The 19,984-nt window shown below is 41.3% G+C and overlaps 2 pseudogenes; both read left to right on the top strand.

Moving 5' to 3' along the window:
* The first annotated feature begins 4,827 nt into the window (after nt 1-4,827).
* On the top strand, nt 4,828-7,887 carry LOC147449674 (uncharacterized; annotated as a pseudogene).
* A 72-nt stretch (nt 7,888-7,959) lies between these two features.
* LOC147449673 (L-gulonolactone oxidase 3-like) lies at nt 7,960-9,278 on the top strand (annotated as a pseudogene).
* The last annotated feature ends 10,706 nt before the right edge of the window (nt 9,279-19,984 follow it).

Raw genomic sequence — 19,984 nt, 5'->3', positions numbered from 1 at the left:
GTGATGGAGGATAGGTAAGATTAGTACGATAGGAGTGTTTCTGTTTTAGAGTTGAGTGTTTAGAAAAGTTCTTTTTTCCCACTGATGTGCCTCCTAGAGGTATTCTTGTGTTTCATAGTGTGTACAGGAACGTGTTGCTGTGGTTAGGATTTGGACCTTCATGGAATCTTTCTCTCATCCACTTTTCAAATCAAGCGCGACCATCAACATAAACAGGTGTTTCTTGTCCATTAGCATTGCCCCTTATCTTTTTGCATCCATGTTTGTTTGCTTTAATTGTGATTGGTAGCATAATATCCGGCACATTTGCTTAGTATCAAACATTAAATTCAATGTAATTTTTTGTCATAATCACTTGTCTAGGTTTAAAAATCAAGCAGTCCAACTAAGCTAGTTTGACCGAGCTAGGTGTTAGAGATATTCTCTTAATACCATGGGGAATGCCTTCCTAATAATCAATGGTTACTTAGGTTCTTAATCCGATTTAGGCAGCATTGTGTGAAATGTACTAGGGCTTTCTAGTGGGCTTAGTCCCTATTGCCCTTTAGCTTAATTATCATAAAGCGAGTTTACTAGTGTGATGAGCCTAGGGAGGGTAACAATGTTATATGACCCCCCAAAGTTACAAAATTAAAATGCTAAAAACGAACAAACAAAAAATCAAAGTGCCACAATGTAAAATCTTAAGCTGGAAGAGAAACCTCAGCTGGAAGAGAAACCTCAGCTGGATTTGGTACTCCACTCACATGTATCGCCTATGGTACTAGAGCCCTAGAGGTTCCCAGTGTGGCCTCTTTTCCTTGAAAAGCAAAAAACCCAAGGCATACAAAATAAGCACACACATCAAAATTGAATCACTGTGAAAAGACTTTGGGGGATCAAAGAAAAAGTAATTAGTCAGGCGATGATTTCATGAGAAATTTCTTTTATTGTAGCTTAACTACAAGGTCTTCTAGGTATAGCCTCTAGTCAGCCCTCGAACATGAAATACTTGGCTCTCGCGATTAAACAACTTAATTGACCAGAGAAAATTGAGAAGCTTATCCATGGTATTAATAGTCGATCTTTAGTGCCTTTCGACCGTTAAATTAGCGATCCCAGACTTGTTCAATTTTTTACCTTTCCACCTATTTATGCGTTTGATTATATTGCAGAGGGAGTCTTTTTTGCTTCTCGTGGATTTTACGAGGTTCATCTGACAGATCATATGTATAAGCAAAAACTGCTTGAGGCTTCGCCATTGTTTTATGGCAAGCAGATGGTTCATGTTTTGCCTTGGTCGCCTAGCAAGGACTATCAAAATTTGATTTGTCACTCTTGTCCAGTTTGGGTCGAAGTAGTGAATTTTTCTGACTATATGAGAGAGGAGCTCCCTGGTTTGGCCGCCTCATTGGGTAAAGTACTATGTCCTCCTCGTCCCACTGGGAATAGAAACAGGTTTTGCATTTTGTAGGACACTAATAAACCCACTCCGCCATCTATTGCAATTGAGGTTGAAGATGTTGAAATGGGGGAAACCTATTTTGATTTGAAATGGGGAGTTTTTGCAAGCGTGGGTTTTACATGCCATAAATTTGGACATCTTGCTTCGGAGGTGGTTCATAAGCCACCCCCAAATGATATCCCTCAATCGGAAATTGTTCCTGCTTGTTTAGTAATAGAAAAAGCTAAACCTTTGGGATTTGTCATATCTGATGCTAATTTAAAGTCTGCTCCTCAGCTAGTTGCACAGTCTTCAAAAGCTAAAGACAAGGGGAAAGCTTTGATTGTAGATGCTAAAAAGGCTAAAAAGCTTTGATTGCAGATGATAAAAAGGCCGATCTTAATGGTTGGCAACAGCCAAAAACAGTTTTCTCGCCGAAGACAAAGCCTCTCCGATCTAGAAATTGGAGTGTGACGGCTCCTACGCCAAGATAGATTTCAGTGGATACGTCTCCAACTTCTAGACTTTGGACTGATGTTTTGAAAAAAGGGTTGCCTTTGCTGGATGTGGATGGCATGGATGTTCTTCATGCTCATGCTCAGCCTGACGAGCATGAAGATATGGCTGTTGCTTGATCGTTTATGCAAGGATCTGTACATATGTATATACTCAATGTCTTCTTCACTTAAGTGTGTCTCTTTTAACATACAAGGCCTCTCGCATGTAAATAAATGGAGGCTTTTTTGGGATTACGTCAATACAATGTATCCTCATGTTGTCTATCTGCAAGAGCACAATCAACATCATTTGGCTGGTTAGTCTAGATTCTTTGCGGGCTACCATATCTTTTATGCAGGCTCTACAAATTTCTCAGGAGTGGTTATGTTAGTCCACCATAAACAGAATCCGCATGTCGCATACAATGATCCTGACGGTAGACGGATGGTTGTCTAATGTATCATAAATGCGGAAATATACGAGTTTGCTGGTGTGTATGCTTCGCAATCCTCTAGAACACGGGCTCTCTTGTGGAGTTCTTTGAGTACTTATCCCTGGCTCTCAAATGATTTCATTTGTGGTGATTTCAATAACTCGCCATCTTCTCGAGATAATACTTCTCAGAATTCGCATATGCTTCAGTTTGAGAAACAGAGATGGTCATCTTTACTAGAGGTTTTGCATGCTGAGGACTTATGGATTTGTACAAATCCGATCAATTCGGTATTTACACATACGCATAATGCTTTTGCACGCTATCGAGCGAGACTAGATCAGTGGTATCTTCTCAATGCAAATCAGTACAACTCTTTTGTACGTAAAATGTGGATGGATCATTCCATATGTTTATCAGATCATGCTCCATTATGGTTGGAGATGTTGTTTGATATGTCTCGAACTGAGGATGATTTGATGTCTCGCCGTTTATTACATGTAAATAGCAATTACCTATCGCATGAGGTTTTCCGTCAAATGGTTGTCACTGTTATACATCCTCTATTCATGCATACGCATGCTGACATTGAATTTGCATGGAATTCTTTTGTGGTACGTATGCAATCTGTTATTCAGGACTTTGGAATATGGTATCTTGGGGATCAAAGAAGAGCATTGGCTTGGGCAAAACAACATCGAAATGTATTATGGAGTCGGATTCTGATAGTTTGTCGGCTCAATCTGTTCAAGAATTGTTATGTGAGGCAAACCATGTAATTTCATGCAATCAAATGCTTAAAGTTCACAAATGGAAAGTACGATCTAGAGAAAAGCAGATAGCGGACAAAGGTTGTTCATCCAAACAATTTTTTAAAAGTTTGCATGCTTCGCGACAGAGACACTCCATTTCTCGCATCAAAATTTCAGATGGCTCATGGACTTCTTCAAAACTGCAACTGTCCCAAGAATGCGTTCAACATTATGCTAGATTGTTTGCTGCTCTTGCCCCTTTATCTGCTTCAGAATCTTGTGCTAGACTGCAATTTCTAGAATTTGTTTCCCCGCTTATGGATTCTGATGAAGCGAATGCATTGGAACAACCCTTCTCAGATGAAGAGCTGTATCATGCTTTGAAAGCACTAGGGAAGGGGAAAGCTCCAGGATGGGATGGTCTTACTGCTGAATTTTTTGATGCTTTTTGGGATGAACTAAAAGATGCTTTATTGCTCATGATAAACAGTGCATGGCTGGAACAGCAGCTTCCATCTTTATGGAAATAAGGTTTGTTGAAATTGCTCCCAAAAAAGCATTTGGCTGAAATCTTTGATGACTGGAGACCAATCACTCTTATGCCAGTCGTATACAAACTTGTTGCCAAGATGTTGGTGCATAGAGTAAGGGAGATTCTTCATCGTGGCCTTCATCCTCATCAATATGGGTTCATTCCGAGACGTCATATTATTGATAATATTGCGAATGCTATGATAGCCATTGAATATGCAAATATTCCTCTCATGATGTACTTGTATTGTAGGTAGACATAGCCAAAGCCTTTGATTCGGTTCGCTGGGATTTTATTTCTAAGAGTATGTCTAGATTGGGTTTTGGTCCTAAATGGATTAATGTAATTTACTGGCTGTATTTTGAGGCTACGACTCGTGCTATCATTGCGGACGGGCTCTCTAACCCTTGGGAACTGGGTTGTTCTGTTAGACAAGGTTATCCCTTGAGTGCTTTGCTTTATGCAATTTCCACTCATACATTGCTTTTATATGTGGACAAGATGGTTGACATTGGTTTGTTACGTGGAGTGCAAATTTCAGGGAGTCCTTCTTTTCTTCCTCACGCATATGTGGACGGCTCTTTTTTTATGCCTAAAAACGATCGTGCGGATCTTCAAGCTTTAATGAAGATTTTGTCAGATTTTGGGCTAGCAGCTGGTTTGCATATCAACTTCAAAAAGTCCATTTTGCTGCCTCTTAATTCTTGCGACTGGCACTCTATTTTATGGCCTGGACAACTGCTGTCACCACATGATGTGATACGTCACCTTGGTTATCCAATTGGTTGGTTCATTACAGCGACACATCAAATGGAATGGGTGACTGCTAAGCTTGCGCAGAAACTGAGATATTGGAAATTGTCCACTTGGCCTCTTCATGTACGACTGCGAATAGTACAATCCATTGTGATGGCACATGTTCATTCTATTTTCCGTTGCTGTCTTGGACACATAAAGACATTTCAACCTTTATGTTGCAGGCAATGGAATTGTTATGGAAGACACATCCCAAACGCAAAGATTTACGCTTGTTGAGAATGAAATCTACTTGTACACCAAGATCGCATGGTGGGTTTAATATATTGAACATACATTTCCATCTTTTGGCACACAAAGCCACACTGCTGGGGATGATTTTTTCGCGCAAGTACAACCTTGGTCACGCATGATAGCTACTATGTGCAATTCTATGAACACAAAGGCATATGGTAATTGGATCACTAATCAATGGGAAGTTGTATTGGGTCGTTTTGAAGGTACCATACCTAGCTGCCCTCACTCTACAAGATTGATACTGGATTGGAAACATGTACTTTTTCAGATTATGTGGTCCGGGAGATCCTCTTTGAATGGTAACTCATTGCGGAAAGAAAGCCTTCACTGGTCTGCAATATTTCCTTTTCCCTTGGCAGTTACTCAACCGGTCAAGGCTTACAACTTGATGAAAATGAGTATCAGACGTATTGAGGATGTTGTGGATGAAAATGGTTGTGTGTTATCTTTTCCCGGTGCTTGTTAGACACTTAATTTGGGCATGCACCATCGGCCAATTTGGAGGGACATATGTGCTTTGCTTGCTCCTCTTATACCTGTACCAATACTCAATGAGGAGGATAGGCTTAAAGATTGGGAACTCTTTGGTAATTCCCCAGGTTCCAAACCTATTTCTATGCAGAATTGGACTTCAAGGAAAATTTATAGAGCTATTGTGCCTCCTCCATGGATACAGTCTCATGGCAATTTGCTTTGGCACATGCATAAGTCAATGCGGTGGTGGAAAATGGTTCTTTCCATCAATTGGAAAAGCAATTTGCCATTAAAACAAAGAGTGTTTCTATGGAGATGCATGCTTGGCATATTATTGGTGGGTAAGATTTTGGCTTCTTGTCGCATTGCCTCTTCATCTTGCCAAAGATGCTCGAATCGAATGGAATTAGTTCCTCATCTTCTTTGGTTTTGCTCCGACTCTTGGGATTTCTTGCTTGTGCTTTCAAGGCAATTGTGTTCGAGGTTTCGTTCTGCTGCATTTGGGAAACTTTTTTGGGTTTTCGGAAAACTCACACTGCAATTGCGTTCGCATGCGATTTTCATGCATTGGGTCAGATTTTGGGCCTTCTCCTCGATCTGGTCCAAAAGAAATGTTACTCTTTTTGAATTTCGACAGTTTCAGCTCTACACTCACTTTAGAGGCTCTCTACCGCAATCCTTGTTTGACTACTGTAGACTAAAAGACATAGACATCACGACTTTGACACTTTTCTATGACTGTTTCTAGTTTGGAAGTTTGCTCCTATATGGAGTGACTTCCGCATTTTCGGTTGTATAGATCTTTATGATGGGTTTTCCTCGCGTTGAGGCTTCCCACATGTAAATTAATCCAATAGATTTACGAGAGAGAGAGAGAGAGAGAGAGAGAGAGAGAGAGAGAGAGAGAGAGAGAGAGAGAGAGAGAGCTACAAAATTGATGTGCTCTTTGAGCCCCAACAATAGCAAGGACGGCGGGATCATATGTGTGTGTGTGTGTGTCTCCATCCTCTCCTTCCTCTCCTCTAGGAACCTCATCTTCAAGAGTGCAGTGACTATAAGAGAGAGAGAGAGAGAGAGAGAGAGAGAGAGAGAGAGAGAGAGAGAGAGAGAGAGAGAGAGAGGCTGCTTCCATAATCATGATCATCAAGGGCATTGAATTGAATCCAATGCAAGGGGCGGAGGAAAACAAATCAAAGGTCAGTGTTGAAGACGAGAAAAATTCAGGCAGAGGGCAAGCGAACCCAAGGCGATGTGCGTGAATCCAATGTGGCATGAGCGAATCCGAGATGGCAAAGGCAGGAGGCAAAGAAAAATCTCGACAATATTTGAAGGTTTCTACACTAAATTCCTTTAGGATTTGAGGCGTTCTCACTTTCAAGTTAAAATTTAGATTTGAATCTCAAAATTTGTACCTTGGATTTCGTTGAGCTTGGGTTTTTCTCTCACCTTAAGTTAGGAATTATTGCTAAATCTCAAAATTAATAGGAAGGATTACACTAAACCTAAGTTTTCTTCGAGCATTTGCATACAATACAATGCTAAATCTCAAAAATTATAGGTAGGATTACACTAAACCTAAGTTAAAAAATCAACATATGATAAAATTTACGAAAACGTACAATACAACAGTAAATCTCAAGATTTATAGGTAGGATTACACGAAACCTAAGTTTAAAAACCGACAAATGAGACAATTTGCAACAACATACAATACAATGCTAAATCTCAAAATTTATAAGTAGAATTACACTAAATCTAAGTTTAACAGGTGAAAGGGTCAGGGTGGCTTTCTAGAACAATAAGAAAGCGATAAAATCATTAGGTTGAGTTTAAGTAGAACTATATAAGGTGGAGCATTCTTTGGGAATGTCTCTTTTATTAAGCGGCGAAGTTCCTCCTCGCAAAGAAGCAAACCAGAAATCCTAGCATAAATTTTGAAATTTTGAGGATTTTTGAACTAAATTCTTATACATTTCATTAGTTTTTCTCCCTTTTACCATGATTTGCTCATATATATATATATATATATGTGTGTGTGTGTGTGTGTAAATATAAATACAAATAAATAAGTAAAAAAATAAATATATATGTATATGTATGTATAGAATTTAGTAGAATTATGTAGGTGAAGCTTCACTTTAGCATTCTAAAAATAGAATGCAAGAGGAAAGTCAAGTCTTGTGAGGATGCCAAATGAAAGGTGAAATAAAAATATTCATTCAATATTTTAAAATCTAAATAACATTTAAGGTAAGTCTCAATTATCATTAAAAAGATTGAAAGTATGCCCAACTCAACACTCCTCTAAGGCTTCTTTTAGAAAGCCAAAATCTAAATAACATTTAAGGTAAGTCTCAATTATCATTGAAAACATTGAAAGTATGCCTAACTCAACACTTCTCTAAGGCTTCTTTTAGAAAGCCAAAAACTGAAGTATGATTAAATTTGCGACAACATACAATACAATGCTAAATGTTAAAATTTATAGGTAGGATTACACCAAACCTAAGTTTAAAAACCGACATATGAGAAGATTTGTGACAAAATACAATACAATATTAAATCTCAAAATTTATAAGTGGGATTACAATAAACCTAAGTTTAAGAATTGAAGTTACTATATGAGAAAATTTGTGGCAACTTTACTTTGATTCAATGTTTTTTTTCCTAAAATTTGTAGGTTTTCTCATCTTTGAAACTAGAATTTAAAGGTGAATTTTAAAATTCATATGCTACATTTTTTTCAATGAAAACTTTTAGACACAATCTACTTCTACTATCTATAATACATATAATGGACCTTAATATTTTGGAGGAAGGAGAGGGCCTCCATGCGTCATCTCTTGCAGTGCTGGACGAATTGCACTTTGGTCTGCACTTTCAATGTTGCAACTCCCACTCGAAGTCCATCACGTAAATACACCTCGTTGAACTCAACACTCAACATTCTCAGTTGAATCTTTCAAGCTAAGTTACATCACGTTTTTGTGTGTGTTCTTGAGATTGAGAGAGAGAGAGAGAGAGAGAGAGAGAGAGAGAGAGAGAGAGAGAGAGAGAGAGAGAGAGAGAGAGAGACCCAACTACATCTTGTGTAACATCGGCTTCTAGATGTTAGAGGGCTTGCACGGACATGCAACATCATCTCCCTTTGCATCATCATCCCTATAGTTGTCACATCCTATTACATTAAAGACATCGCATGGTAGTCGTGTGATGTAAAAGTGCATTGAAATGTATGCTGCCTTTAAATTTGTGCTGCCATTTGGAAGCCATTTTTATTTCAAGCCTTTCCAACATCGTGCAGATGGTGGCCACGTGCACTTGTGTGTGTGCATGTGTGTGTGTGTGTGTGTGTGAGTGAGAGAGAGAGAGAGAGAGAGAGAGAGAGTTCACTTTAGGTAATGTGGCAGGGTAGATCTTTATACTCGGAGCATTGTCTACTTCTCAACCGTTAGTTCGTGTGATCGTCTTCACAACCATTATACTCATTTTGCAGTGCAATGTCACCCAGGATCGCCCTCTTCTTGACTCTATACTTTGCGACTCCCTCTCTTGAAAATCCTATAATGCCTACAAAAAGTGTCCCAATAGCTTCCCTTGCATATCATGTCAAATTGTTTATCATACCTCCAAAATAGAGATTGTCAAGGAGATGGCAAGGATGAAGCAAAAGATCAAGGCCATCTGAAAGCTTATTGCTAGTTCTCCCAAACGCACATAACTCGGTGGTAGCCAAGGGCTTCTTATCATACTAGGGACTACATCCATCAGCTTATTGCCAACAAGAAGTGAATGAACATATCCCTTAGCGGTGGAATGGACACTTGATAGTCCCTTCATGGTGTTGCCTCATATAGGCTTGCTCTTTGTATTGCACCATTATGGGAGGGTGTGAGCATTGTTGGCTTGATTTGCATGGGGATTCATGGAATCTCCTTTAAAGGAAGAGGTGGAGTGGTTCATAATTAAGGCATTGACTTGAGACTAGTTGTGCATGTGATAGAATCAAAGGTCTATGCCAAGATTCTTGATCTTATAGAGGTAGATGAAGAGCTTAATGCTATTAAAGTGACATTTGGGACTTTTGGAGTATTGCCACGATACAACCATTAACCATTGATACAACCATTAACCATTCATAGCGCACATCATTATTTTGGTATGTCTTTTGGGTGACATTCCATATTAATAGCTTTTAGCTTTTGAAGTGCTTTATACTACATGTAGATCTTGCACACAAAAATCATAACATTTAGCCCTTTTGCCCATGTAGGGAAATCGTGAAATTTTTAAATGTTGTGTGTAGTAAAATTTCAATTCTTGGTTTCTTTATGTCCTTTCCAAGTTGGTTTCATTGTGCTTACTAGGTCACTTTGCTATTGGAACCAATGTTCAGACAATCCATCACCTATCTTGATAGGCGTTTGAACATTGACAAATCTTGATCTCAAGATCTAGAGAGAGAGAGAGAGAGAGAGAGAGAGAGAGAGAGAGAGAGAGAGAGTTGTCATCTTCTTGGAGTGATTACAAGGACTACAATCTACCTTGTCCACTTTTGTGCATATGTGCGCACGATCACACACTTACAAATATGGGGGAGGGGGAGGGTGACCTAATGGCCACACTTTTCTTAGCCGCAGCAACACACAGGTCACATACTATTCCTAATGAAATTCAAAGTTACTTTTTTTGAAAAGATAAGGGAAAAAGTGGTCTTCATTAATTTGAGCATAACTCCCTTATACGAGGTTGGGTTGCAAAACTTCCTTTATTAAAATTTAGCTCTTTTTAAGCTCTCCAACTTAAAAGAAGAAACCAAAAGATAAATCTAAGATAAAAGAGGCCATCTGACGTGATTTTTAGAGATTGAATGAAATTTTAGTAACCTCTACTAGGATTTACTATATTACTATGCAATGGAGCTTCTTCTTGTCAGGCTCATGACAAAATCCCTATGGATTTCGCATTCATTCATGCTTTGAAGAAGAGGAGAATGTTTTATGATGATAAAGAAAGCAGCTAAGTTTCTTGGATCATGGAGATTTTAGCCTCCATGGTCCTATGTCTAGTCAAGTTTCTCTTTGTTGTAAAGAGCTCCAAGAGCATGAGTAAAGAAAAGCCTTTTGAGGGGGGGTCTCTTATAAAATCTAGCCCTTAGCCTTGTGTCATCTTTGTTGATAATCTTCTCACTTTTGGTTAAAATCATACTTGTTAACCCTCACGGCTCACGGACACCCTATTACCTACGACAGACGTTGTAACCTACGGCGGACATTGTATTATTTATTTGGTAGAGTCAGGTACCGGGCTTTGTCGGTCCAATAGAAAAAGGGTAAGAGTGATCGCCGATGAGAGGCGCACTCTAACTAGAACATTCAAGGGATTAGTTGGCTAAGCATGGGCGCCCAAGTGTGAATGGGGTGAGCTCATATAAAAGTCAACTAAACCTAAAATTCATTCATTCTCTCATTTGTGCAATAGAAGAGTACTCTTGCTCCATCTCCATCTCCATCTTCTTCTTCTTCACCTCTTTGTGTGTGTGTGTGTGTGTGTGTGTGTGTGTGAAAGAGAGAGAGAGAGAGAGAGAAGGCGGTCGAGCATTACGAAGGCACGGCGGCAGCGAAGCGGCGGCTCCTTCTTCTTCGCGGCGAGGAATCCTCCACGAAGCAAGCGTAGAGCGGTGAGTGACACACCATCGCCTTCTTTGAGCTTACTAGTTTAGTCTTGTTGTGTGCTTGGAGCCATCTATGGCTCGCACACGGTGTATCGGCAAGTTCCTTGCATTGACAGGTACGACATATGCGCACATTTTTGGCGCCGCTGTCGGGGAATGCCGTGCATTAAGCTCGAGCTGCACTCTGTGCTTCTCCGTGGTGCAATTTCAATTATAGGAAAGGTAGGGAAGGAGTGTGTGTGTGTTGAGAAGAGGGATTTGGTGTTATAGCGTGTGTTTTTTTTGTTAATGGAGTTTTCAAAGGTTCTGTGTTTATTCTCTGTGTATTAAGGTAGTTAGTTTTCTTTGTTAATGGAGATTTCAAAGGTTCTGTGTTTATTCTCTGTGTATTAAGGTAGTTAGTTTTCTGTGTACAGTAAGTAGGAAGTAGATTAGTGAGAGTTAATAGAGTGTGTAAGAGTAGGTGTATTAGTTAGAAGTAAGTAGATAGAGTGTGTGTGTGCTCTCGCGCAGGCCGCGGCAACCTTATCCTTAAAATAAAATAAAATAAAAATTTAGTTTTAAAAAATAATAAAATAAAAATTTTAAAGGTAGGACCGGGATCGGGAATATCTCCCAGACCCAAGCCCAAGCTCACACTCAGGCTTAGGTTTAAGTCGCCTTTAAAAAAAATGAATTTTAGCTTCACACGTAGCTAAAAATCGATTTTTTTAAGGCCCGAAAATTGTGTTGTAAAGCACATATCGACCCTCTAAGTGATACGCTCGTTTTGAGCTATCACACACTTTAATCAAAAAAATCAAACATTAAAAAACATCAAAAACAAGAAAAAATCAAGTAGAAAACGGGGTGCAAAACACCCACAAAACAAAGCAAGTAACCTTTGAGGGTACTTGCCGACACTTGTAGGGCACCCAAAGCACATGTATCTATGCTTTGGTCATGTGCTAAAGTCCGAACAACTAGCTAGTGCTTCGATTTACGGGGGTACTCACTATGCTTCCACGCTAGGGTCTACGCCCTCGGCGGGGACCCAAGGTAGTGCAACCCAAGACCCAAATATAGCGGCTAGCGACTCTTCCTCTGACTACGATATTATGGAAGAGCATCTTACACAAAGCCCCGGGGGAACAAATGAAACCGTGCCTAGCTGGGCCCAACAACCTGGAACTAGTGTTTTTAGCTGTTTGATGGAAACTTTTAGTAGAGCTACGTGCTCTGAACCTACAGCTAGTGAAGTAAACGAAGGGGGTGGGGAAGTAGAATCACCATTCACATCTCCTGTAGACCCCACACTCCCTCAGAGTGTCCATGTGAACATTCTACCTACTTCATTTAATGAGGGCCCTACCGAGCTACCACTTTCCAAAGTCGAGCTACCACTTTCCAAAGTCGCCTCTAAGGTAGCGGTGACTAAAAGTCAAAACACGGGAAGCAACATTGCATCCACCTCATGGCAACCCTCTAGTACACCAAGTTTGGAAGAGGTATTTCTCAATGAAAATTGGGAATATGACCTACACACAGAGACTTTGACCGACCTATACATGGGCTACACATACCATGTGGGTTGGTTAGAAGTTGTACAATCCACATCTAGTGCCATTAGTCTAGAGGAACAACAACACATGATCTGCAATGTCATCCATAGGATTATCCAGTCCGAGAGGAAAACTCGAGGAATAAACATACCTTCGACGGGTCCTATGCGATTTTTAGACACGGGCAAAGGGAAACAACCTACTCTATCACAAATGGAGACTCCCCCAATGAGTCCCATCGATCCCCCATATGTTGTTTTGCCAGGGGTCTCAATGTAATCTAAGCCCACAAGTGATAGCTTTACTTTTCCAAGTCTAGCTCATCTTTCCCTTGATGACACCACGGCTACCATGCCTACCCCAATGATGGGCATGCCGAGAAACACGCCATGGACCTCATTTGTTAGTAAAGCACCACTACATGGTAGCTCAATGCCTGCAACAGTACCTACAAGTGTGTACCAATCGTATGCACCTATGGCTCACACTCATGTAGTCCCTGTTGGGGTATAAAGCCCAATGTGGTCGCCCAGGTAAGTGGGCGGGCCGCCAGGTATGTACACATATTCTTTTGTAAAAACCTGATAAGAACTCACTATGCTCTACACATTACAGTAGAGCGAGTTCACCATATTTTCGTGCTCTTCTTCTCGCACTCTCTCTCGCGTCGAACTTTCGCTCGTACTCCTTCAACTGGTATCAGAGCTCAGATCGAGGCTCGGGGCAGCACTACAGGAGGCTAGAGTCACCAGCTCAGATTGGAGTGAAATTTGACAAGCGAAGACACGGCCCCAAATCCTGTGGGCAAGCCCAAAGGGCTTGGTGTTCTCAGAATTTCATTCTGAGGTCATCTCGGCCACCGTTCAGCTTCGACAAAGGTCTGCGCAGGCCATTTTCGACTACGTGGTCTCGGCGGGTGCAGATCCGACTCTGCAAATTTGGGGTTTTCGGCCTACGATTGCAGGTGCTGAGGATATCGACACTCCCAGAGTGTTGATTTGTGGCTGTCTACACATCGAAGGACAGCTCACAGTTCTTGGAGGCGTGTCACATACGACACGGGCGCATCTACACACAGACTGTAGGCGACATCCACTAGTTCATCAGGTAGCTTGTGTTTGCTGCTTGATATTCCAGATTTCATCCTGACATTGCAGGTACTTCCACATGGGATGTATTGTCAGAGATGATGTATGTCTGTTGAGGGTTTGTTGGCTGTGAGTCACGTAGCAAACAACCGCCGCAACGATTAAAGCATACAGTGGGAAATTTGTGGATGTATGACTTTGTGGGAAGTCTATGTACTGTCAGATTTATTGCAGCCTTTGTTGAGGGTCGAGTGAGGTTTTATTGAGTTGGGGGATTCTCGAATGTTGAGATCCTTTTGGTGATACAGGTCTTGGAGCGATCCCTCGAGCACCCTTAGATAGGCTGCTAGGATGTATTGACTGTGAGTTAGACAATTGGGATTGCATCTTTGCTTTACTGCCGTTGAGGCATTGTCGCAGTCTATGCTTACAGGACAGTGACAGGATAGTCAGAGACAGTACAGGTGCAGAACAGGTTTACCCACAGCTTACAGTGTTAGAGAGACAGTGGGTTTTTGAGCTGTTTTTTGGTCTGTTTTTAGTACACCAGAGCCATTTTACAAAGGAGACTCTGCCAAAATTTCTGCAGAATCTGAAGCTTTCTTGGTTCATTTGACAGGTTGATATTGGTTCAGAGGTCAGTTTACAGGGGAAACTCTACCGAATTTTTCCCAGGAAAGTAAACTATTGCGAAGCGTAGCTATGGCTGGATCACAAGACACTGCTCTTTACAATATCAAGAAGCTGGATGGAACCAATTTCCCATTGTGGAAGAAGCAGATTTGGCACGTGTTGGTACAAAAGAAGCAGATAAAACCTATAAAGCTCAAAGGGATAAAACCAAAAGATATGGACGAAGATGAATGGAGCGAAATGGATGAATTGGCACTTTCTACCATTATGCTGACTTTGGCAGAAAGCGTTTACTTCAATGTAGCAGACGAGATGTCGGCTTATCAAGCATGGTTAAAGCTGAGTGATCTTTATGAGAAGCAGAGTGCAGCTTCACAGGTATACTGGCTTAAGAAGCTTGTTGACTTGAAGATGAAAGAAGGGACACCTATGTCCAATCATCTGAATGAATTCAACACAATCTATAGTAAGTTGTCAGCTCAAGGTGTCAAGTTTGATGAACCTGTTAGAGCTATGTTCCTGTTGATCACATTGCCGGAAAGTTGGGACACTTTTCGCACAGCTTTGAGTAAATCTGCACCTCGAGATGGTTTGAACATAGCAGGTGTAGAAGGAAGTCTGCTTACTGAAGAAACCAATAGAAAGACAATGGACAAAGGCAAAGGAACAGCCTTAGTTGTCAGGGGAAGGACCAAAGAAAAGTACAAAGGTGGAAAGAGGAATCAGTCTCATAGCAAGTCCCACAGTGCTAAAGGCAAGAGTGACATAGAATGCTACCATTGTGGCAAGAAGGGTCACATGAAAAGAGACTGCAGAGAATGGAAAGAAGAAAAAGGCAAAGAGAAAGCTGAAGACCATGGTGAGAAGAACAAGTCCTCAGTGAAGATTCAAGAAATAAATGTGACAAACACTGTTGCAGAGGATGACAGTCTAGTGTCAGGAGACATCTACTTCTTGAAGAATACAATGGACTCAGCTCTTCTTACAGCATCTGATGGAAATGCACTGAGTGACTGGATAATAGACTCTGGGGCATCACTTCATGTGTCTCCAAACAAGGAGTGGTTTACTTCTTATGTGACCACTAAAGATCATGTTCGGCTAGGCAATGGGCAGACATGTGAGATCTTAGGTGTTGGAGATGTTCAATTGAAGTTTCAGAATGGCTCTTCTTTCACGCTGAAGAATGTGAGACATGTTCCCGCAATTACAAAGAGCTTGATCAGCACAGGTTTACTTGATGATGCTGGCTACGTCACCACTTTTGGACAGAACATGTGGAAGATATCCAAGGGTTCTATGACAGTAGCACATGGAGTAAAGTCTGGAGGACTTTACATGATTTATGTATCAAATGTCTCTAAAAATGTAATCAATGTAACCGAGCAGCCGAACGTTTCTTTGTGGCATAGCCGGTTAGGACATATGTCCAAGAAGGGAATGGAAATCTTGTCTCGTTCTAGTTATTTGCCTGGCTTTTCATTTAATGATTTTGAATTCTATGAACATTGTCTGTATGGTAAGCAAACACAGCAGCCACATAAGCATAGAAGCAGTAGAAGAGATACACAGTTGGCACTTGTTCATAGTGATTTGTGTGGACCTATGCCTAACCTATCTCTAGGGGGAGCTTCTTACTTTATGACATTTATAGATGATTACTCGAGGAAAGTATGGGTTTACTTTCTCAAGCATAAGGATGAAGCGTTTAGTGTTTTCAAAACGTTTGTGACACTTGTGGAGAATCAGAGTGGCAAGAAGCTTAAATGCTTACGCACTGACAATGGTGGAGAGTATGTTTCAAAGGCCTTTCAGGACTTTTGTGAGTCAAAAGGTATAAAACGAGAACTTACTGCTCCTTACAATCCTCCTCAAAATGGTGTTGCTGAGAGGATGAATAGGACCATACAAGAGAAGGTCAGAAGCATGTTGTCTAATGCACAGCTGCCAAATGGGTTTTGGGCTGAAGCTGTATCAACAGCTGTTCATCTTGTAAATAGATCTCCTAGCAAGGTTTTGCAGAAGGATTCAGTGCCAGAGATGGTATGGTCAGGCAAAATGCCCTCATACAAGCATCTCAGAGTCTTTGGCTGTGAGGCATATACTCATGTTCCAAAGGAATTTAGGAACAAACGTGAGCCAAAGAGTAGAAAGTGCATCTTTCTAGGCTATGGTAATTCTGGTGAGATGGGGTACAAACTTTGGGATCCCGAATCCAGAAAGGTTGTCCGCAGCAATGATGTTCACTTTAATGAATCCAAATATCATTCTAAACCAGAGAGGGTTGAGGAGATTAGAAGAGTTGTCTTCCAAGAAGATGGACCTGCACGTGCAAGACAAAATGTCAGGGCTCAAGAGGAGCAAGGACAGGATAGAGTGGAACCACAGGTTGTGGCTGAGCCTGAGCCACTTATTGTGCGTAGATCTGGACGTGTCACGCGACCTCCTGATAGGTTTGTTCCATCTATGAACTTTGTCATGTTGACTGATTGCAATGAGCCTTCATGTTACAAGGAAGCAGTGCAAATGAAGGACTCCGGGAATTGGCAATTGGCCATGCAGTCAGAGGTGACAGCTCTGCATAAAAACCAGACATGGAAGCTAGTTAAATTACCACGGGGCAAAAAGGCTCTACCCTGTTAATGGGTTTACAGGTATAAGATCACCGCTCATGATAGTCAGCCAAAGTACAAAGCAAGGCTTGTTGCCAAGGGCTTTAAGCAAGAACAAGGAATTGACTTTGATGAAGTCTTCTCTCCGGTGGTCAAGATGACTACATTGAGATGCTTTCTTGCATTGGTTGCGATATTAGATTTGGTGTTGCACCAAATGGATGTCAAGACAGCGTTCTTGCATGGTGATTTAGATGTGGAAATTTACATGCAGCAGCCAGAAGGGTTTGTTGAGAAAGGAAAGGAAGATTGGGTATGCCAGTTGTTAAAGAGTCTTTATGGCTTAAAACAATCACCGAGGGCATGGAACCATAAATTCCACAAGTTTATGCTTTCTCAAGGCTACAAACGTAGTGAGTTCGATCACTGTCTATATACAAAGAAGGCTAAGGATGGTAGTTGGCTAATCCTTATTTTGTATGTCGATGACATGTTGATTGCTGGCAAGCACTTGGAAGAAATTTCAGCTTTGAAGTCAAAGATGGCAAAATCGTTTGACATGAAAGACATGGGTGAGGCAAGTCATATACTTGGTATGCGCATTGAGAGAGACAGATCAAAGAGGTTGATTTGGTTATCACAAACAGAGTATATTGACAAGGTTTTGCAACGTTTCAATATGGAGAAGGGAAAGGCACTGAGTGTTCCATTGCCACCATATGTGAAACTTAGCAAACAAGATTGTCCTGTGTCTGAGGAAGAACAGGCTGAAATGGATAAGATTCCATATGCGTCTGCAGTGGGTAGTTTGATGTATGCAATGATTGCTACTCGCCCAGACATTGCATTTGCAGTGGGAGTAGTAAGTCGATACATGTCAAACCCAGGCAAGAAACATTAGGAGGCAGTGAAAGGAATATTGAGATACCTAAAAGCTACAAAGAGTATGCGTATATGCTATGGGAGTCAGGAGCTAAGTGTAAAGGGTTTTACAGACTTAGATTATGCAGGTGACTTAGACAACCGAAGGTCTACGTCAGGGTATGTCTTTACATTGGCTGGTGGAGCAGTATCATGGCGTTCTAGATTACAAGATTGTGTTACTCAGTCTACTACAGAGGCTGAATATGTTGCAGCATCAGAGGCATGCAAAGAATCAATTTGGCTTAATCGACTAGTAACAGATTTGGGAATCAAAGAAGAGATGCTTGTGTTATATTGTGATAGTCAAAGTGCTATACAATTGGCTCGCAATCCAGTTTATCACTCAAAGACAAAGCATGTGGATGTGAAGTATCATTTCATCAAGGAAATGCTCGAGGATAAGCAACTTCAGCTTGTCAAAGTTCACACCACAGAAAATCCTGCTGATCTACTTACAAAAGAACTTCCCTCAGAGAGCTTTGCGCATTTTCGCAAGCAGTTAGGTGTAGGGTAGTACATCACTTCTCTACATCTCTTGTATATTAGCTTGTATAGTAGCTTCTCTCACACTTAAAGTACCACACTGGACTTTAAGTGGGAGGTTGTTGGGGTATAAAGCCCAATGTGGTCGCCCAGGTAAGTGGGCGGGCCGCCAGGTATGTACACATATTCTTTTGTAAAACCTAATAAGAACTCACTATGCTCTACACATTACAGTAGAGCGAGTTCACTATATCGTCGTGCTCTTCTTCTCGCACTCTCTCTCACGTCGCACTTCAGCTCGTACTCCTTCAGTCCCTACCCCTCCCATTGTTTCAACTACCTATGCTCCACAACCACAATACACAAGTTCTTATTCCCATGGGACTATACCGGCTAGCATTAGCATGTCACATCCGACGTCTGCTATGCCTAGGGCCACTCATATGAACTATGGACCACCACATGGCACAACATCGTACCCAACGTGGAACCCAAGGGCTTCCTATGCGCCAAGCCCAATGCCAATACCTACTCCACATGTAGTCTCTGGAGCGCCTTCACCCATGGGGCCTGCTCACTTAGGCGACTTGGCAACTTTGCTCAAGCTATTGGTAGATCTATTGCTGAGAATATGCATAACACGCCTGATAGAGAGCCTAGAAGTAAGGCAGTACAAATAGCCAAGCTCACACAAAAATTTAGTGGAGACGGGGATGTGAGAAACCAGATCAAAGTGTTTGAACAAATATGCGATTCTCTAGGAGAACACAATGACCTACATAAGAGCAATGATTTAAGCCTAACCTTAAGTGGAAAGGGTGGGGATTGGTATAGAACCCTAAGGGTGGAAGAAAAAATGATTTACCCTACTCTTAGGAGACTCTTCTTAAAAGAATACATACGAGAGGGAGTGCTTTGGGGTGTAGGCTCTCAGCTCCAGAAAGCCCAACGAGAGGAAGGAGAGTCAGTGAGAGACTTTATAAGTCACTTGAAGCATTTGAATTCTCGTTGTAATCCAAATGAGCGCTTCAACAATAACCAATTGCTTGATAGATTCATTAGGGGATTACGACATGAGGATATCTACAATGGCCTAGTCATTAGAGGTATCACCACTTGGGAAGCAGTCACCACCAATGCGATCCAATTGGAGGATAATTTAATGATTCAAGAAGAAAGAGTGTCTGTTGAGCCTAAATCTATTAGCTCACAAGCATCGGGGCATCAGCCAATGACCCTAAAGCCTATTGCTAAGGAGCCAAAGATATCTAAGATGACTTTAGCAGATCTCACCAAGGCTATTCAATAGAGTCTTAGAGACAATCGTGCTCCGCAAAACAATCATATGTATCCAAGAAGGGAGCAACAATGGTGCTCAGTATGCTATGGACCGCATAGTACCAGTGAATGCCCTACTTTTAGAGTAAAATTCAATGGAACTGCAATGCATGTGGAAGGTATGGTCATCAAGCTAAGGATTGCATAGTATTTAAGCGCGCGATGGCCAATAGACCAACCTTAGCATGGACAGACACACCTCGAGTGCCTGCATTGATGCCAGCCCCACCTCTTGAACAAACATCACAACATATGGTCCCTAGGGTCCAAAATGTTGTTCAAACAACACCCTTACCACCTCCAGTGCTAGGACCGCAACCACCACATCCGAGAATCACTTCTGTGAATCAAATGGGTTGTTAGTCATCTATTTCTTGTTTGGAAGGCTATGAGGAAGATATAGATCCTAATATCGCCTATGGGATGGATGTGCTTGAAGAAAGTCCACAATACTACATGGAGGACTATTGGGGACAAGTCAAACCTGTATATCAAGTAGCTACTCTTGCGGCAAGAGGCCAAAATA

Source organism: Adiantum capillus-veneris, chromosome 10, assembly GCF_014529385.1.
Source record: "Adiantum capillus-veneris isolate H3 chromosome 10, ASM1452938v2, whole genome shotgun sequence".
In the NCBI taxonomy this organism is placed as follows: domain Eukaryota; kingdom Viridiplantae; phylum Streptophyta; class Polypodiopsida; order Polypodiales; family Pteridaceae; genus Adiantum; species Adiantum capillus-veneris.
The sequence above is the reverse complement of the archived record's forward strand: the minus strand, read 5'-3'. Positions and strand labels throughout refer to the sequence as shown.